Below are 20,524 nucleotides of genomic sequence, written 5' to 3' on the forward strand. Positions count from 1 at the left end.
AATTGAATTATTTTATTATATGTTAAGTCAAGGAATCAGGGTGTTACAGCTTTCCCTTCTGAAGCGCAGATCCTCTTTAGCCGGAGGCTTTCTGCTAACACTTCCTGGTGGTCTTCTAATCCCATTGTATGGCTCCAATTCACCTAATGGGGAGCGAGTCTTCATCCATAGATACAGAGTTGACAAGGCGGCGCCCAACTGTCTAAAAGTTGGTAACCCTATAATCATATTGTATGAAGAGGGGCATCAATAATTAAATAAATAACCTTTATATCTTTGGCTTAGTATTCTTTTCCAAAAGTGATTCTCAGGGTGATATATCCTTTCACTTGCACCCGTTCTCCAGAGAATCTAACCAACGATCCTCTAAAAGGCTTTAAATCTTCTGGGTCGAGGCGAATTCTTTAAAATGCCTTCCAATACTGTATGTCTGCAAAACTTCCTTGTTCGACGATAACTCTTTTAATTTCCCAGTCTTCATAATTGACGATAATGACCATGGGGTTGTCATTATGAGGGTGGGTGCCAATGACATCTTTCTCCGAGAAGGTGACTAGGGTTTCTACATTTGGCACTTGCCTTCGGTCTCGACATCAGGGAGGTTTTCTACACTTAGAATTTGGCGAGCGTACCTTGTTTGTATGGATCTGGTTTCCCCCGCCCTAAGCAAATCCTCCTCCTATGGTGTTGAGCGTGTGGCGCACAACTTTACTACCTTCTCCATGAGGCGTCTCTTTGGATTTGTTGGTCCTGAGGCTTCTATCTTCATCTGACTCTTGCAAGTTAGACATGTCTTTCAAAAAGAGGAGTCACCCTTCACATATTTCTTGTGTTGTTCTTCCTGTATTAGTCTCCCAATTTCCTTTTTGAGCTGGTAGCAATCTTTGATGCGGTGCCCCTTTATTCTATGGAACTTCCACCACCTTTCTGGCTCGAAACCCATAACTTTCTCCTTAGGAGATGGCGATGTAGGGATGTTGTGCAGGTAGAGAACCTTGTGCTAGATCCGCTCGTGATGAGTATTCAAGGGTGTGAAGCTCTCTATCGCCTTAACTACTCTTTTTAATGCAGTCTTATCCTTTATGGGTTAGGTGTAAGTATTCTTCCTTTGGTAATGCGAGCCTTCAATGTTGGGAACATGCTCCTTGATGCCGTGCACCTTCCTTTTTGTATTAATTTTCTCTCCTTTTATGTAGCACTCTTCTCTAGTGACCACTTCTGCCAATGAGAGCATTGAATTCTGGGCGAGGGATTCATTGAAGTGTCCCGCCTTGATCTGTTTTGGAATTCCCCCATAAACATTTTTTTGATTTGGTGAGACGACCATGTGATTCTGACAGAATTTTGCGTATGTTAAACACATTTGTGGCAAACATCTATCTATGGTGACTGACAATAAACTAGTTTACTAGCTTCCTTACCAATTCCTAATAATTGTTCATTGAGGCACATGGTGAACCCATATACCATCAAAGGGAGGCATCCTTGAAAGTTCCGGATATCAGTTTACATTTCATTGAGTTAAGTGCTCTGATGATGGTCATCTATGTGTTAATGAAGGAAACATCCTCATAGGGATCGTTGCACCTATCAAACTTGGCCAAGGAGGGAGGTTTGAAGCCCTATGGGACAAGATCCTCACATATCTCATATGAGAGTGGCTAGGGGTCAAACAATTCCATTTTTTATGGGGGATTGAACTTCTGTTGTGTTGTCTGATATTGTGGACATCATCCTCAAATGTCTAGTTATGGTGGCGTAACTCGTCCATGGCAATATGCATCTCTGATAAGGCGTTGACATCACCTTTACTGATGGTACCTTCTGGAGTATGGGATGGAGCTCTCTTATTAATCATGGCTCGAAGTGGCTAGGTGTTGGAGTGAAGTGTAACAATGGGCAAGGTGATGATGATGATGATGAAAATCGTGTGGCCTAAGTTAGTTTTACCAGGGGACCATAGTAGGCGCTATTGTATTGGTTAAAAAGTATAGGTGTGTATGTTCGTCCTGCAAGGGCATGGGGACTCATAGACCTTAGTTGGTTTATAAAAATTCTCGGTGGTTAGGGTTTACCCATAATGATGAGAAACCCTGTACGATGGTGTTTTATGGAGGTTTTAAGAGTCATGCACACGTGAGGTGAGAGCCTGTATTAATGGATGATATGCTTGTAGTAAGCGTGTAAGGGATGAGATTAACATGTGTTATGATCTATCTAAGCTTTATGCTTATGGTGTCATCAATTGCCCTTACTTGTGTTATGGGAGTCATATTTATAAAGGACTTTTGGGCCTAGGGTTTAGGTAACCCTAAGTGGTGACAACCGCTCCCTCTTGATTAGGAGTTATAGATCACCTAACCTTTTGAGATTAATGGTAGACTCCCCTTTCTAACTAACAATTTTATATGTCATGGTTGTCGAGGGAGAGTCTTTAGGTTATCACATGGGTGATATCATTCTTAGGCGAGAACACACCTATTTAAGACGCTCACAAATATAACACTATATCATTCAATTTATGAGGTGAAGCTTTACTATCTCCTTGCCATATAATGAATAAAATTATTTTAAAGAAAACCAATATTTCTCCATATGAGGTATAGAAAGGAAGAGCGCCAAATATTGATTATTTTAGAGTGTCGGGGTGTGTAACCTATTATAAGAACATGGATCCTAAAAGAACTAAGTTGGATACTTGAGGGATCAAATGTGCCTTTGTAGGATATGCACCTAAGAGTAAAACATATAGAATTTTAAATTTAGAGTCTAATGTAATTATTGAACCATGAGATGTTATTTGAAAACCTTATTACAAAGGATTTTGAATCATGGATGTCAAATCCCCAGATTATGCAAGAGGTAGACCTAAGCGCTCTTTCTCCCCTTGATCATGAGGTAATTCGGACTTTGAAATTTTTCTTAACTCTGGACACTCGCATCCTTATTACCCAAGGCCGTGAAGAAGGAAATGAGATAAATTAGTATTTAGGTATGTATTATGTTATGAAAGAATAACATTTTTTGTGTGCCTCTCATTTAGTACGTGCTAATGGAAGTTCCTTCTCTACAGGGGATATGGCAGAGACTTCTCTTGATAACAAAAAAGAATGTATGGTTAAGATGCAGATGGAACAACAGTGGGCACGTCCTCTTTCGTCTATATCTCAGAGCATAGTTATTGGTGAAGGGCGAGGAAGTGTGAAACCTCATGGGTTGGCGAGACTCTGAAGGTGAGAAAAATATACAAGAAGGGGGGTGTATTGTGTATGACTAAAAATTATATTTTAACTTCTATTTCTGGAACATCAGATTCTGAACCATGTTCAGAGTATGATACCAGAGTAAGTATCAGAAGTTAGAAGTTTACTTCTTTCTTCTTCACTCTGTTTCAGAACCTAAGGTTTCACGCTCAGATTCTAATATGAGTAAAAGGATGAATCAGAATTGATCCTGAGTTTAGAGTTTGTTTGCAGAGTAGAATATAAATTTATAAGTAAATAAATAGAAACACAATATATCCTGGTTTCTCTCAAAACGAGAGTAGTCCAGTCCCCTTGCAACACAAGATCTTTTAATTATAATCAAACTGATTACAATTTCTTAAGCCATCAACTCGAGACTTCTTGCTCAATCCCAAAGAAAGAGACTTCTACTCAAGCCCTCAAGCATGAGAATTCCTTGCCTAAACTATCCATTCAGGACTTCCTGCTCAATCACCAAGATCAAGACTTCCTTGCCTAAACTCCTCGTTCAAGACTTCCTTGCCTTAAGCTCATGTTAAGGACTTCTTGCTTAGTCACCCTGATCGAGACTTCCTGCTCTTCTCACAAGAATGAGACTTAAATGTTCAAGCACCCATCTTGAGACTTCCTTGCGTAAACACATGTTCAGGACTTTCCACCTTAAGCTCATGTTAAGGAGTTTTGCTCAATCACATAAAAAGAGACTTGTATGCCTAACTAATCATATTAGGACCTTAATGCTCAATCTACTCAGAAAGAGACTTACTTTGAGTATAATAGCTAGAGTCATCAGATTCTCTTAACCATAAGAGTCTGGTATAACCTTGTATTCATGTGTGTGCTTCTTAGATAAGCAGATACACAAAGGTTTACACTCTTGAGCAGATGTGAGTTGTTTTATCCTGAGTGTGGAAGAATGAAGTGGTCATTCTTCTTCTCTCCTTTCAAATATTTTATTTCGTTGTGCATTTCTGCTCTGATGAACATATTCATATATTCTATCTTCGGAATGTATGTGGATACGTTTCATCCCTGCTCTCACATACTTAACCCTTCTGGTTATATAAATATTTTGAAGTGTGTTTCTCTCAACTCATTTCAGTGAACTTATATCACATCCGTGTGAACACAGTCACGAAATCTCCAACTCATATTCATTCTCTTGAGAGGTAGAGGTTCAGCTCAGGGAGATTGTTCCATGAACTTCACAAGTTCAGAACTCAAATGAATGTTTTCAATCTTCATCTATAAATAGATTCAGGAATAGATTCGTTGAAGATTGAAACTACCATAGTACAAATAATTGTTGAAGCTATCATGGTACAAGTAGCCATTAAAGGTCTTTAGCTGTTTGAAAATAGAGTGAGTCTTAACTCAGCTAGTAGAAATACGTTGTGAGAAGAGATAAAGTTCAAAGCAGTTGGAAAGATAAGATCCTAACAACATAGCTTTATGTTGATTAGACATAAAGTATTGTTTCGTTGTCATGTGATCTTCTATGGATAACTTCATACTTGAAATATTCTTGTAGATGTTTGTTGAAGCTTGTTCAGAGTCGCTGCTATCCTTATACTTAACTTCTTGATTCATATGCTTTTTATAGAATTAGTTAAAGCTTGATCATAAGTTGAAGTATATCTTCAGAACCTAGTTGGAGTGAGACTTCAAAGTCTAGAGTTCATAGGTTCTGAGCTTGTCTTCACCAGAGTCTTAATCAAAATTAGTCTGGATAAACACTTGTAGAGTTGATGACTTGATGTAGACAAATTCCTTTGAAGCAGATCCTTCAGAAGTGTTGATAAAGCATGTTCAGAAGTTGTAAGGTCATTCCTTGTAATAGTGTCTGCTTACTTCAAACGATTCCAGTCTTCAGATCTTGTTGATCTTTAGATTCCATGATAATCTTAGGTTCAACATCAGAAAGACTTGGATAGACTCATCAGACCTGGAAGCTTGGTTCTAATACTTCAGACTTAGAACAACTTTTCTTCCCTCTAATGTTTTTTCTTAATGATTAACTAAATCAATATCAAGGTTAATTTCTTTTGATTATGCACACTAGAATAACCATTAGTAAACCTTGTTGTTCTTTAAATACTTTGTTATCATAAAACCCTCTTAGGAGCTTGAAAAAATCTTGTTGTAACAATCTCCCCCTTTTTTATGATGACAAACAAATGTATTTAAGAACAATGGTGCATGGTTTGTAAGCTAGACAATCCATTAAGGCGAGGTTTGTAAGCTCCCCATAAGTTTTGATAATCCATTAAGTCGAGGTTTGTAAGCTCTTCTTAACTCCTTATCAATGTTAATTTAATCCTATAATTTTAATCAACAAAGTCTAACATCAGAGTCTGAGGTTTGTAAGCTCCCCCTGAGTTTGACAGACCTTAGGTTGAGGTTTGTAAGGTCTTCCTTTAGTCTTGACAATTCAATAAGGTAAGGTTTGTAAGCTTCTCCTTAAATATTTGTCTTTGTTAAATTAAAATTAGTCATTTAAGCTCATCACAGTACAAAAAAAATAAAATAATAAACAACATAAATATAAACTTAAAGATTATTACTCAAAAGTTGTTACGACATAAACTACTTTGTTAAGATGATTTTCTCTTCTTAAATACTCTATACATTTTCTACCCCTTTGTAATTATCAAAAAGTTTTAGAATAAAGAGAAGAACAAGAAAAAATAGAATAGTTTAAAAGCACAAAATTTGAACAGAACATAAAATAATTTCAAACAAATAAAACAACCAACTAAAACAATTTTCAAAAGAAGAGGACTGTTGAAAAACAATTTAAAGTCTGATATAAACAGACAGTTTAAAACAAATTGATACCTAGTTGAAAATTAAAAACATTTTGACCAAAGATATTCTTTACTTCTGATGGTAAATCACTTTCATTTCAGTTTCCAAGAAGTAATTATGATTTAGTATGACATGCTTAATTAACTATTGGATTTGAGAATTTCAAAGATCATAAACTGAAACACGTAAAGTGTTTGAACTTCCAACTTTTTCAATAAAATCACACAACTTTATTCTATCCAAATCATAAATCCATATTCACTTCAACATACATATGATTCAAGATGAATACAACTTATGAGCAATCTGCTTCTTCTATTGTTTTAGAGACTCCAAAAGTCTCTGAGGCAACTTCTGATCAAGGGGTCAAACCCTCTAAATAAACTCCTCCAACCTCTCTTCCCCATGCACTAAAGCCACAAAAGAAGATTAGTAAGAAGGAAAAGAAGTCTTAGAGCAGAAGAAGAGAAGTGATTCATTTCGTTTCTGGTGAGAAAGAAGAAGTGAATTTGGAGTGGGAATACTCTTTCCAAGCTTAGGAAACTAGGGATGGTTAGGATTAATGTTGTTCACATCGTTTTGTAATCATTCCTTTAAGTTAATGAAGTTATTTTCCCTTTTTAATTTGTATACCATTCTTTCAATCATAATCATTTCTTTTAATGTCCACTGGTTAAGAAGTTCAGAATCAAAACAAACGAATGTGCTTAAATTTTGATATTTATTTTCATTAGATTTATTTGAAATATCCAATTCACCATAGAGATTGCTTTGGTTATACAATTAGAGGGAAAAATACATTAAAATACACTAAGAATCAAAATGTCTTACAATATACATTTATTGATTGGAGATGCTTAGAAGTCTTACAATCCAAAACAAAAAAGGATATCATACACTTCAAATCTTAGAATCTAAACAAGTATAAAAACAACAAAATTATTAATAAAAGAGAAAATAAAAGAAAGAGAAAGCTAAGGCAAGTTCTGAAAGACTGCCAGAGCTTGAGATGAGAAAGATGGAGCTGGATTATCCTTAGGAACCAATATAATCTTCACAAGCAGCTCTGCAACTCAAGGTTAAATTAACCTTCATCCAGACTTACAACCGTTCCTTGCAAAGAGACAAGTTCACCCATAACTTGTTCTAAGGAATAAAGAACACTATTATCTCAAGGAAAGATATTGTTATCTTCAGGAGGTTGTGAGTTACTTGAGAAAGTTTGATTTGTACCCCTGAGTCGAGAAGAGGCAGAAGATCATATTCAGAGGCTCCCAATTCTTTAAGGAAAACTAGCCTTTCATTGATGCTCTCCAATTGGTCTCTCACTGCAAGGTTTGAGCTAGAGATCTCATGTTGGGACAAAGGTGAGAGAATGAGATTTTGAAAAACCAAATCAAGGTTGCATAATTGTGTCAACTAGGTTTGATGGACAAGAATGAAAAACCTAGACCTAGGAAGACAAGTTTAAATAGAAAATGAAAAGGTTTAACCAAGATAAAAAGATTTAAAACAAGTAGATTTTGACAAGACAAAACACATAAAATCTTTTGGAAAACCAACAAGTAAAATAAACAAGTACAAAGAAAAAGGTAAGACATGGCAAAGGAGAGAGAGAGAGAGAGAGAGAGAGAGAGAGAGATAGAAAGACCATATATTATCTAGAAGATAAAGCAACATCACAGTATTGGTTCTGCACAAACAACTATAAAGCACGCATGATTAATTTTCAAATAGATGAATCTTTAAGTGAGATAGTTGAAAGAGATGCTTATAAGAAGCATGTCGATGATGCCAATGAAACTACTTGCCTCATGCTGGCTACCATGAACTCTGAATTACAAAAGCAACATGAGATCTTGGTAGCATTTGATATGATGGAACACTTGAAAAATCTTATATCAAGAGCAGGCTAACTGTAGCGGTGTATTCGTCACCATTGGAAATATTAACTAGATCCAAGGTAAATCATACAAAGTCGAGTCGCCACCGCACTTCTATTTATCCAAAGGAATGGTTAGAAAGCGAACAAAAACCTATAAAGTTTTACAAACAAAACTAGTAAAAGAGGGTCAGAGATCTGGGTAAGGGGGTTGGTTATGCAATGGGAAGGTGTTAGGCACCCACAACATCCTAAGTACTCATAGGGAGCCCTTTTCACAACTTGTTGTATTGGTTATTGTTTATGAAAATATTTTGTGCAAACATGATTGAAGAGATGAGAGAAGAATATATAAGTTTATTTACATTTTTGTGTTTGGATGGATGAACCCATTGCCTACGTACCTTTTCATGAAAGATAAGGATCAAAACCCCGTAGTTCGGGTAACAAATTTCAAAACAGTGAGTGGATTGATTTTAAACAAAAGCCTTAAGGTCTTTCATTATCAAAGGGAGAAAACTCGACCTGAACAACCACAAGTCCACCATGTGAGAACAGCTTCGACATGCTAGTGAGGGATTATGCCCTATAATAAGCATGGAAGTCTTACAATTCAATCACTAAGGACAAAGGTGAGATTTACATCAACCACTAAGATAATTCAGATCTATGGCTAATGCATGAAAAATTGATTAAGAAGTGGACAAGGGCCACAAAAGCAATTGAGTGGGTTGAATTAACCAATTAGAAGTATTCACAAAGATGAGTCAAAGTTGAATTAGAGTTTAATTACAATGAGTATTAGTGAAAAGAGAGTTTGAAAATCAAAGGCCTAAGACCTAGGTTTCTAATGTTGAAAACAAGTCAAATGTTTGCACAAAAGTTTTCTGGTTTGAGTTAAGGATGAAGATGGATCAAGGTTAGCAAAAGGGTGAGGGTTAAGGGATGCAACCACAAATAGGAGTTCCTTTCTCAAGATCATAGAAATGATCCAAGTAAGTTCCTTTGGAATTAGGCAACACAAAGCAAATAAGCAAATAAGAAGGTAAGCAGGGTCTCATAAGAGAACAACAAAAACTGGAAACGGAGTGCCAATCAATGGTCTTACATCCAACTCCAAAACAAGCTGGAAACAGATAGCCAATCAATGGTCTTACATCTAACTCCACAAAAGAAACAGGAAACAGATGGCCAATCAATGGTCTTACATCTGACTCCTCAAACAAACAAACATGCATGAAAAGCAAACATATGAAAGATTCACAAATAAGCAAACAAGCAATCAAGTATCACACTCTATACACAAACAAGAGGCTCAGACAAAAGGTAGGCTTTAGTCAAGAGGGGTCATATCAACCTCGACAAACAAGCCAAAACTGTAAGGGTGTTTTTGAGCTCTTAACCACTAACATTGAGAGTTAGGGTGAAGCTGATGAAATGGAGAAATGAGGATGTGACCTCATGCTCTTAACCCTGGCCTGGGTGAGCTTGAATCAAAGAATGTGTGGGGATCCAGAATGAGGGACCCTATTCCACATGACTGACTCTATACAAAGATCTTGGGTGTTTATTCAAGAGCATCAGCACGTAGTGCGAGCATAATGAATGACTCACTGAATAACAGGGGATTGATTGCAAATCCCTTCTATCTGTCAATTGCCTCTTCACTTAGGAGGACTTAACAAGTAACATGCCTCAACAAGGAGGTCTTTAGCACAAATGTAAACATACACAGTCATGGCCTCTTAAGGAGGACTTCAGCCAAATGCCTGCCAAAAAGGCGACAGGACTTCCAGACTACATGGAGAAAGAGAGGTTACCTAAGTGGTAAACCAACCACAAACCAAAGCAAAGCTCAAGCAAGAGCTAAAAGCGACTAATGTACCTGTTCAAAAGCCAAACAATTAATATTTACATTCAGAAAACCAAAACAGACAACAGAGGAATCATCCAATAATTATACACAAGGTAAGTCTCAAATGCAATCACTCAAGTGAGTTCATCACATCAAGGGACCTACAACACAACAAAGGTTAGTAAACAAAGCAAATGGCATCTCAAATGATGAGGCCACACCAATCATTAGTGCTAAATACCTGAAACACAAACACAATTGGTGAGTACAAACCACTAGTACAAAGACTAGGGTCAAAGGCAAGGTAAATGACCAAAACAAAAGTCAATATTTCATATGAAGCACAATCAATCAAATAAGAAGAAAGCCTCAAAAGGATCAAAGCCAAATCATAAGGCAAGGCCATCAATTAATCAAGATAAGGCAAAGGCAAGCAATGTGATCAAACTTGGACATCAAACATAGAAAATCCATATTAAAACAGAAATGAATCTAATGATCATGAAATTTTAATGTGCACACAACATGTCATGAACAAGCATCATACCAAAAATTAAGTCCAGAAGATAACAAATGGCATGTGAATGAAAATGCACAAGAACTAGGTCAAGAATGTGACACCAAATGTTACAACATATGTCCATGTGTGTAAAACAGTGAGATTAAATGGTAAAAATGCCAAATAAAAGCCAAAAGATCATGTTATGTGTCATGAATAAGCATGTCCAATTTCAAGGCAATTGGAGAAAGCATGAGCATTTCACAAATCAAATAGCACAACATGTCACATTTGCATCATGTTCAAACATTCAAGCTCAATTAAAATTCCAGAAGTGTAAAAATCAGGAAATCACCATCACAAAATAATAGACATTCAAACAAACATGTGAAAAAAAATTGAATTAAATTGGATTAGTATCCTATTTTTTATGATTTTTTTTTTAATTTGCATAAACAAAAATGAATTAACATGAAAATAAATGTGAAAAACATGGAAAATGCTATTGGACATGAAATGGAAACATGCATCAGAGAGGATTGAGCTCAGGTTCCTCAGGTCAAATAAGCGCTCAAGGGAATTAAATCAATTGCCAGGCGAAGGGATTGAACCCTGGTCATGCTAGTTACAAGCGCACTTAAGCAAAACAATTGGAAATGCACAGCGAAAGGATCGAACTAGCGTGAGTGAGGCTACAGGCGCTAATCGAAACACACCGTTTGACGCAAGGAAAAGGAAACAAGTGAAAATTAAAATGTCATGGCAAGGATTCGAACAGCAGTCTCAAAGGTTCAAGGCGCAGTAACAGTAAACCCTAAGCGCATGCACCAGACGGCCGAAATAGTAATTCCGGTCGTCTTCTCCGGTGGATCGCTGGTGAAGGTGATGAATTTTGTTTCCAGAAACGCGTGCAAATGGTACCAATCGAAAGCTTGTTTGACATACATTCCAAATCTAAGCCTAATTCACTCTAAATCATCATATATCTCATGGATCGAGCAAGAACAAATTGAACAACCAAACTTTAAATCCACGTATCTCATGCAATTCTTAACCAAATCAAGATCTATTTATATCAGCATTCTCAGCATCAAACGCTCTACAAGATCATGGCAATAAAATGAAAAATTATGATGATCGAATTTCACCTGGTTTGAAGAACAGTGAGTTGAAATCGTGTGCTACAACTCTCAAACCTTCCAGATCCTCTTCCTCAACCTTGATATAAAGTTTGATACACGAATTGGCAACTGAAATCCACCAGATCTAGCTCAAATTCATAAAACCTTCTTCATGTTCATGCTCTTGTGGAGCTCGATTCTGCACCAAATCCTTCAATCCAGGCCTTGATTCTTCACCAATGATCCATTGTGAACATGATTATGCAAGAATATTGATGTGTTAGGTGGAGAAAATTCAAGTTTCAATTGAGAGAATTTTTGGAGGGAAATGAAATTTCTAGATCTAGAATGTGATTGTTATGAAAATTCTGTTACAGTTAAGCTGATATACCATGTGCTAATCACCCTCTAATTGTCATTAGGCAATGCTTAATTGAGATTAAAAATAAATAAGGTGAATGACCAATTTTGGCAAGTGTGTGGTGCATGGAGAATTTACACGTGAACAGTGCACATGCATGACTCAAACTCACTCAAAATCATCTCATGAGCAAGATTGGATTGGAATTTTGTATGTATGATGCACCAAATTTGAATTATACATTTTCCCTCCAAAATGCACTTGAATGAACATATGATCATGTGAACTATTTTCATGCAATGCAATGATGGATTTGGAAACTATTGGTCACAAGGAGCATGTTGCAAAAAGAGGGACTCAATTTGGAGTTTTAGATCAAAAGTTATGGCACTTTGAAGTTCCATGCACACTTTGCAATCATTTGTTCATAACTCCTCAACCATTCATCAGATGATCATGATCTTGGACTTTTTGGAAATGGGAGAGAACGATCTTCAACTTTCATGTTGACCAAAAATTCATTTGAAGCTTCTTTGATGTTGGAAAGTCAAGTTGAATGTGAACCAAAAACTTGCCATTTTTGGAAACTTGAAATTACAGGTCACTTTCCATTTTTGGAAACTTTTGATTTAGCTTCAAAATCTTCAAGGTAGATGTTTGACATGATGAATAGGCCTTGTTTGAACATGAATGAGGATGTTAAGATCAATTCCCACACCTCAAAGCCTTCAATTGACTGTACAGTTGATTGTATGGTCCTCAGATGACCTGAAAATGCTTTGATGAACTTGGGGGACTATCACCTGAGGAATTTGATTCAAAATGATACCCTAGCTCATATAAGCCCAATATAATACCATGTGGTCCTCATACCAAGAAAATACCATCACCTCTTGTACAAAGGAAAACCTTGAATTGCCTGGCTTGATGACTGCTTAGACTGCAAAACAAATGTTAGGTGACATATTTTTTTGTGCTTTTGGTTAGTGATTAAACAAGAAAAGCAATGATATACAATGCAAGCAATGCTTGGTGATCCAAAACCACTCACAGGGAGATCCCACCCAAAGGAAAGGAAGGCAAGATGCTCAAAGATCCTTGAGGCTATGCAATGATATGATATGATGTCATGAGGGATCTTAGGGACAAAATTGGGGTCTTACAAATGCCCCTATTTAAGATCATTCTAGCCGGAGAAATGAAGGTTAAAATCTTCGTCTCGACGCGGTAGAATGGGCTTAAATAACAACAATGAGACAAATTTTGGTCCCTAAGAGACCTCATGATGCAAATGTATGTATGCAAAACAAACAACTCTGTGGGGATATGTGTCCACAAAGAAGAAAAGAAATCAGAAAAAATGAAAAATCCATAGGAATAATGCACTTCCTAATGGGACAGAGACTCTGACGGGACTCTTATGGGGATAAGAAAAGTGCGTGAGCAGGACACGACTCAGAATTGGAGACTTTACCGGGGAGTAAAGGACTCAAACTGGGGAAAGATTTCCAAAGGAAAAACAAATCCAATGGAAAGACTCAAGCTGACTCAAAAATGCATGTGCTGGGACATACGCCAACACAACAAAACTATCCGCAAAAGGATACTTCGGATGAAAATCCGGACTCAGACTGGGGAAAGAGCTGACAAGACAACTCTTCCGGGAAAATGCATGTATTGGGGAGTTATGCCAACACAGCAACAGGCGAATCACAACAACAATTCCGCTAGGGAAATCTAACAAAGACTCTCCAGGGGAAGCAAAAGATGAGGTGTTACCGGTTAGTGAGTAACGAACTCGGGAAGAAAGAATATCTAAGACCTGTGTACGGGTGAGAGATATCAATCGACGAAATCGTTTGAGGAAGACCTGAAAAAGGTATATTTCGACTCAGGAAAATCTGACTCCACATGGGACCGAGCCCGTAATAGGGAGCAGAAAGGAAGGAACACCAGGGATACCGGGTAGTAGGCATGTAATAGGTGACCGACGAAGGCGTGAATTGTTGTGTGTTCCAAAACACTCATCATCCTGAAGAAAGTTGGAAAAGCAGACTTGTTTATAGGATGGACATTCGATTCTGCAAAGAATGCGAATCTTACTCGACTGGAGAAAGACAAAAACTTCAACCGAAGAGCGCATGAGATATATTATCTATAGCCGTCGAAACATAGATAATATACTCGCATGGAAGATTATACGTAACCGGGTTGTAGGTTAAAAAAGGATAAATCGACCGAAGACGTGAATTGGTTTGTGTTCCAAAACACTCATCATCCGAAAGGAGGGCTTGAAAAAGCAAATCGACTTACAGGATGGACATTCGACTCCGCAAAGGGAAAACGAATCTTACTCGAATGGGGAAGGACAGAAGGCTTCAACCAAAGAGTGCATGAGATATATTATCCATTACCGTCAGAACATGGATAATATACTCGCATGGAAGGAACACCAGGGATACCGGTTACTGGGCATATAATAGTTGACCGACCGAGGCGTGAATTGGTGTGTGTTCCAAAGCACTCATCATCCTGAAGAAAGCTGGAAAAGCAGACTTGTTAAAGGATGGATATTCGATTCTGTAAAGAATACGAATCTTACTCGACTGGAGAAAGACAAAAGCTTCAACCGAAGAGCGCATGAGATATATTATCTATAGCCGTCAAAACGTAGATAATATACTCGCATGGAAGATTATCCATAACCGGGTTGTAGGTTGCTAAAGGATAAATCAATCGAAATCGTGAATTGGTGTGTGTTCCAAAACACTCATCATCCTGGAAGAGAGCGAAAGCAAACTTGTTAAAGGATGGATATTCGATTCCAAAACAGGAAATACGAATCTTACTCAACTGAAGAAAGACAAAACTTCGATTGAAGAGCGCATGAGATATATTATCTATTGCCGTCATAACGTAGATAATATACTCGCATGGAAGATTATCCGTAACCGGGTTAGGTTAGCAACGGATAAATCAACCGAAAAGGAGAAACAATCGTTACCAACAACAACAAGGTAAACGAAAGATGACTCACTGGGGATGAATTGCAAGCATACGGAAATTATCCGGGTAAAAGAGGGAACATCAACATCGAATACTGGATGAAGATGACCATCAAGAAGGGAGATTACATCTACCGAAAACTGGGTAGAAAACCACAAACTCAGCCGGGGATTAAGATGAATGATTGTTGTTTACTGAGCAGATATTCATTTATACCGCGGGAAAGCACAAACTCCGATGGGGAGAAAACAAATAGGATTTACGACTACCGAATACTGGGTAGAAGACCACAAAATCCACCATTAACCAGAATGAACCACAAAGGTTACCTCTGCTAGGGGATGAAATTAGGATTTACAACTACCGGTTAGTAGGTAGAAGACCAAAAAGATAGGACTTACAGCTACCGGGTTATAGGTAGAAGCCACAGAAATCCACTGAGGATAGGGTGAAAAACCATTGGTGACCTTGCTGAGGAACACCAAAATAGTCTCAAATGCCAATTTAGGATCAAACCAAAAAGGCAAATTGAATCAAGACTCATCCTAATGAGGATATAACTCAATAGGGACATCCATCCCAATGTGTGTGTTGGGAGGAAACGGAAGCAATCGTCATCCACGAGGATAGAACTCAGTGGAGAAATGGCAGGAAAGATAGACACTTTCTGCTTAAGGGGCTGACTCTATTTTGAAGGATAAGACACACCCATCTGCTTAGGGAAATGTATATCACCAACTAGCAGGAGACAACAAACAAAAGATATATGGCAAAAAATGCAACATGAATATCTGAATGTTAATGATTATGCATGTATATGCATGGTTTATGTATGATGAATCCTAACAAACAGACATATCTAACACAAACAGGACCAGGAATCAAACGTCCGGTACTACATCTCGAGAGAGAAAGCCAGAAACTCTGATGGAGAGTATCCAATCTGCTGGAGATCTGAGATGCTAGGAAGCAAAGACTCTGCAGGAGAATCGGAGATATCACATAAATCACAAAATCTCTGAATGATGGATCATCAAACAATCCGGTTAAGGAAAAGAATCTGTGCATAGGCAAACAGCCACAACAGCAACTCATGCTGGGGAGATCCAAATACCAAAAAACAATAGTATCTTTGTTGGGGATAGATCAACATAGATAAAGCTCATCCCACCAACAACTCCGCTAGGGAAAGAGGGTCCACTGCACAGGCAGACACTGCTGACAAGGACGGAATGCACGAGTAGAACTTGCTACACAAGCAACTCTGGTTGGGATACTGTCAGCAACTCCACTGGGGAAAACCACTGAGAGCACATCCACTGGGGGATCAATCAGCCACTCCACTGGGGAAATCTACTGAGAGATCACGCTCTGCTGAGGAGAGAAAAACGTTCTTCCGCTGAGGGGGGAAGTGGTGAACATCTTAGCGAACACTCTGCTTAGGGATAAACCCAAAAGTCTCAACTGGAAAGAAAGTATTCATTGCACAGGCCGAAATCTGCTACAACCGTAACTCTGTTGAGGAGCAATGAAAACACAAAATTATCGTTGGGATGAATCAACATTCTCAGCTGGGAGAAATGCTTAATTGTGCAAGTAGAATCTGTCACAAAAGCCACTCTGGTTGGGGAAACTGTTAACACAGGTAAGCACCAACAACTCTGCTTGGGATGAATTAACACAGATAAAATCCACCACCAAAAATCTGCTGCGGACCATAGAAACACAACAATATCTCTGAAGGATATAACATCATCGTAAATAAGATCCAACAGACCAACCACTCTAGCTGGGATCTGGATATGCCATGAAACAGCAATATCTCGACAGGGAATCTACCACATGAGCAGCTCTACTGGGGAGCCTATCTGATAAATGAAGGGAAGACTACTGCTTCAACGACTTCTCTGAGGAAGAAATCACCAAATCCAATCTTCCAGAAAGAACACACCCGAGGGGAGAAAATTACTGCTCTGTGGAGATCTGGAGTGTGAATAAATCGTCCCAACACTCTGTTAAGGGAACGAAGCTAAAAGAGGCAACCTGCTCGGGAGAAAAACCATAGAAGGTTCCCGAGGAAGAGAATACAATCAAAAGCTAGGGATATGAACAAATGTCTTACCCTGTTGGAAATCATACCACCCTTGGGAGAGCACTGAGGATCTCCTAAGTATCTTTTGATCATTGTGAATGTGTCACTTTATTTGAAAACTGTTTTGTGAAAAGTTTGTTTATTTTGAAAACAATGATATTTTATCAATTAAAACATGCAAAACATTTGTTGAATTGAAACAAATAAGAGTGAAAATAATTGGATAAAGGCTCAAATTTATTTGATGGAATGGTAGCCTGCAAATGGCAAGACTCCATAGATTTTTACAAGTTTGAAATTGGTGATATATATTGGAGAAGGGCTACATTGAACATAATGACCATTTCTCCACCAATTCTGGATTCGATGTATTCGAAGCTTCAGTTAACGACGAATGACCAAGAATCTCTGATAGACGACAGATGTAGAACACAGTCTTGTCAAGATGCAGTTACTTGCCAAATCCCTAATTTTTGCCTAGATTGCCCCAGGGTGAGGTACTCAATCTAGCGGGATGCAAATTCATTTTTTTTATGTCTCTAACTTTTGCCTGGATCGCCCTTTCGGGTTTTCAATCCACCGAGACGCTCCTTTTTGCCTAAGCCGCCCTTTCGGGTTTTCAACTTAGCGAGTTATTCTGTTTTTATTTTTAGGCGAAGTATTTCTTGACTGCATCTGAATTCACAGGACGAGTGAAATCCTCCCCATCCATAGTTGTAAGCATCAAAGCACCGCCTGAAAAGGCTCGCTTGACAACATATGGACCCTCGTAGTTTGGAGTCCACTTGCCCATGGAATCGGGCGCGAAAGACAAGACTTTCTTGAGCATAAGGTCACCTTCTCGGAACACACGAGGCTTGACCTTCTTATCGAATACTTTATTCATTCTCTACTGATATAACTGACCATGGAACATGGCAGTCAATCGCTTCTCTTCAATCAGATTCAACTGGTCGTAACGACTCTGAATCCATTCAGCATCAGTCAACTTTGGGGTTTGAGGGCGCCATTTTTTTTTCATTTTTCTTTCTTCTTTTTTTATTATTCTTTTTTTTATTTTGATTTTACTCTTTTATTTTTCACCCCTTTTTTTTTACATTGTAATGCCCTAGTTTGACTGTTTTGCTGATTCTCAAGATGCAGCCGAATGATCTTCTTTTCATACTCAAGAAGACGGGTAATCTCGTCAGGGATCCCTTCAACATCATCTCCCTCTGCTTCGAATACAGGGAATCCAAAATTGGGAGATGGCGTTGGATCATTATGTTCAATGGGTATAAGAATCAACCTGCATAATGATTTTGGATATGAAAAACTTTTTAGAAATCAAACAAGGCAATCATTATGCAGATGAAAAGATTGCTTTTATTCTTGTTTTTAGGGTTTTTTGTGATCACCAATTTCATACAAAAAAGCGAAAAGGGAAAACAATTGGAAAAACAAACATTTGACATGAATTTATTGAATGAAAACATCATTGTATAAATGTTGCCAACAATGTCATCACTTCTCCTTTTGGAATGGGAGAAGGGTTTTTAAACAAAGTGATTATTACTTTGATTTATGGATAACTGTAGGAACATCCACAGCGACCCAATTGTTGCAGATCCCGCCAGGGATGACAAAATTGTCAGAATCCTCTGCATCCTCTTCTAGAATAGCAACAACTTCTTCACTCTGGGCAGTGTGGATGAAACCTTCACTCTTAAACAACCCTTTCTCATTGAAGACCCCAGAAGAAAAGCCAATGCCAGCCCGGGACTTGTTGTCTTCAAGCTCGATCATTTTTCCTAGACCAGCAACTGCACCACATTCAATGGCCAGTTTCGCATCTCGATAGGAAGCAAATGAAGGAGATCTCTTCTCAACAGGCTCAGCTATAGATAAAGCTTGGAAAGGCGTTCCAACTTCATCCTCAGCATCTATGTATGAGAAGGAAGACAAGTGGCTAACCAGGAATGATCCCATCAAAAGCACTTAGTCTAGTGACTTCCTCTTTGAGTTCACGGTTCTCTTGTTCTAGATGATCCATCAGTCTGGAAGAGTTGGCCCTGGTGTAGTACCGGTGAGTCAGCTTGTCTTCAAAATAAATGAAGAGCACTGAGTTAGACCACAAGATCGGAGGCTGAAACAACACCTGCTTATGCAAATGATGCATGCAATGCTCGTGCATATGATCTGTTTTTTATTTCAGAGGAACTCTTAGGGTATTATTTGCAAATTTTGAATATTAAGCATTTGATCGCATATGGAAAATATCTCATCAAATAATTCTTTGTCTTTCCATGTTTGAAATTTTTTTCAAAGAAACCCCTTAAGTTCCTTGAAATTTTTTTTCTCATTTTTTGATGATATGGATGCAAATGAATGCATGGATGCATGAATGCAACAATCACACTCAAGGATCAAGCAAAGCACACCAGACAAAGGTCATGGGATGGCTCATATTATCCTTAATATCAATCATCCATTTTGGTGGATTATGGTTTTCACCTTATCGACACCCAAGTTCCATTGATATTAACGATATATGAACGGTTCAAACCTCCTTAATATCAATCATCCATTTTGGTGGATTATGGTTTACACCTTATCAACACCCAAGTTCCATTGATATTAAGGATGTATGAACGGATCGACCATGAATCACGGGTTTGTTGTGAGTCACGAGCATGGAGTCTCGGTTAAGGACCACCCAAAGGGAGTGTACTATGGTTTAAACCTGATAGACATGTTCTATCAGAGGTTCCCATAGTCATCATCCCATCTTTCGAATATCATCGGAGGAACAAATACTCGTATTCCAAAAATATTCTCAAGAGAGACTCTTATGAGTGTAGTATCGCATAACAATCGCATCAGATATTACATTTGAACGACCTCCGCACTACGTCCTAAAAATAGGCCAAGATGGGCTTGGTAAACTAAGGTCCTTGGCTTCTAAGGCACACATTGGAAATATAATGTCTAACCACAAATAACTTGTGTGACATCATTATCCCAACATGACCTCCACCAAGTGAATGGACTCGCAAGTCAACTTGCTAAGGAATAACTCCACACAAGTCGACGAGACTACGCCATTCTCCTATCCTAAGGTGCACTCGAGTTCGGGTATAGAACTCATCTCACAGAGATCACCAAGCAATGCAAGCAATTGATATATCAAGCAATTCAAACATTACAATCAATAGAGTAATCCCAAATTGCACCAAAAATATGTCATAAACAAATATAACACAACAAATGTGAAAAGTTGGCAAAACCCACCAGGAAGTATCTCCCCAGCAGAGTCGCCACTTTTCTGTAGCGGTGTATTCGTCACCATTGGAAATATTAACTAGATCCAAGGTAAATCATACAAAGTCGAGTCGCCACCGCACTTCTATTTATCCAAAGGAATGGTTAGAAAGCGAACAAAAACCTATAAAGTTTTACAAACAAAACTAGTAAAAGAGGGTCAGAGATCTGGGTAAGGGGGTTGGTTATGCAATGGGAAGGTGTTAGGCACCCACAACATCCTAAGTACTCATAGGGAGCCCTTTTCACAACTTGTTGTATTGGTTATTGTTTATGAAAATATTTTGTGCAAACATGATTGAAGAGATGAGAGAAGAATATATAAGTTTATTTACATTTTTGTGTTTGGATGGAT

Source organism: Lathyrus oleraceus, chromosome 5 (genome assembly GCF_024323335.1).
Source record: "Lathyrus oleraceus cultivar Zhongwan6 chromosome 5, CAAS_Psat_ZW6_1.0, whole genome shotgun sequence".
Classification (NCBI taxonomy): domain Eukaryota; kingdom Viridiplantae; phylum Streptophyta; class Magnoliopsida; order Fabales; family Fabaceae; genus Lathyrus; species Lathyrus oleraceus.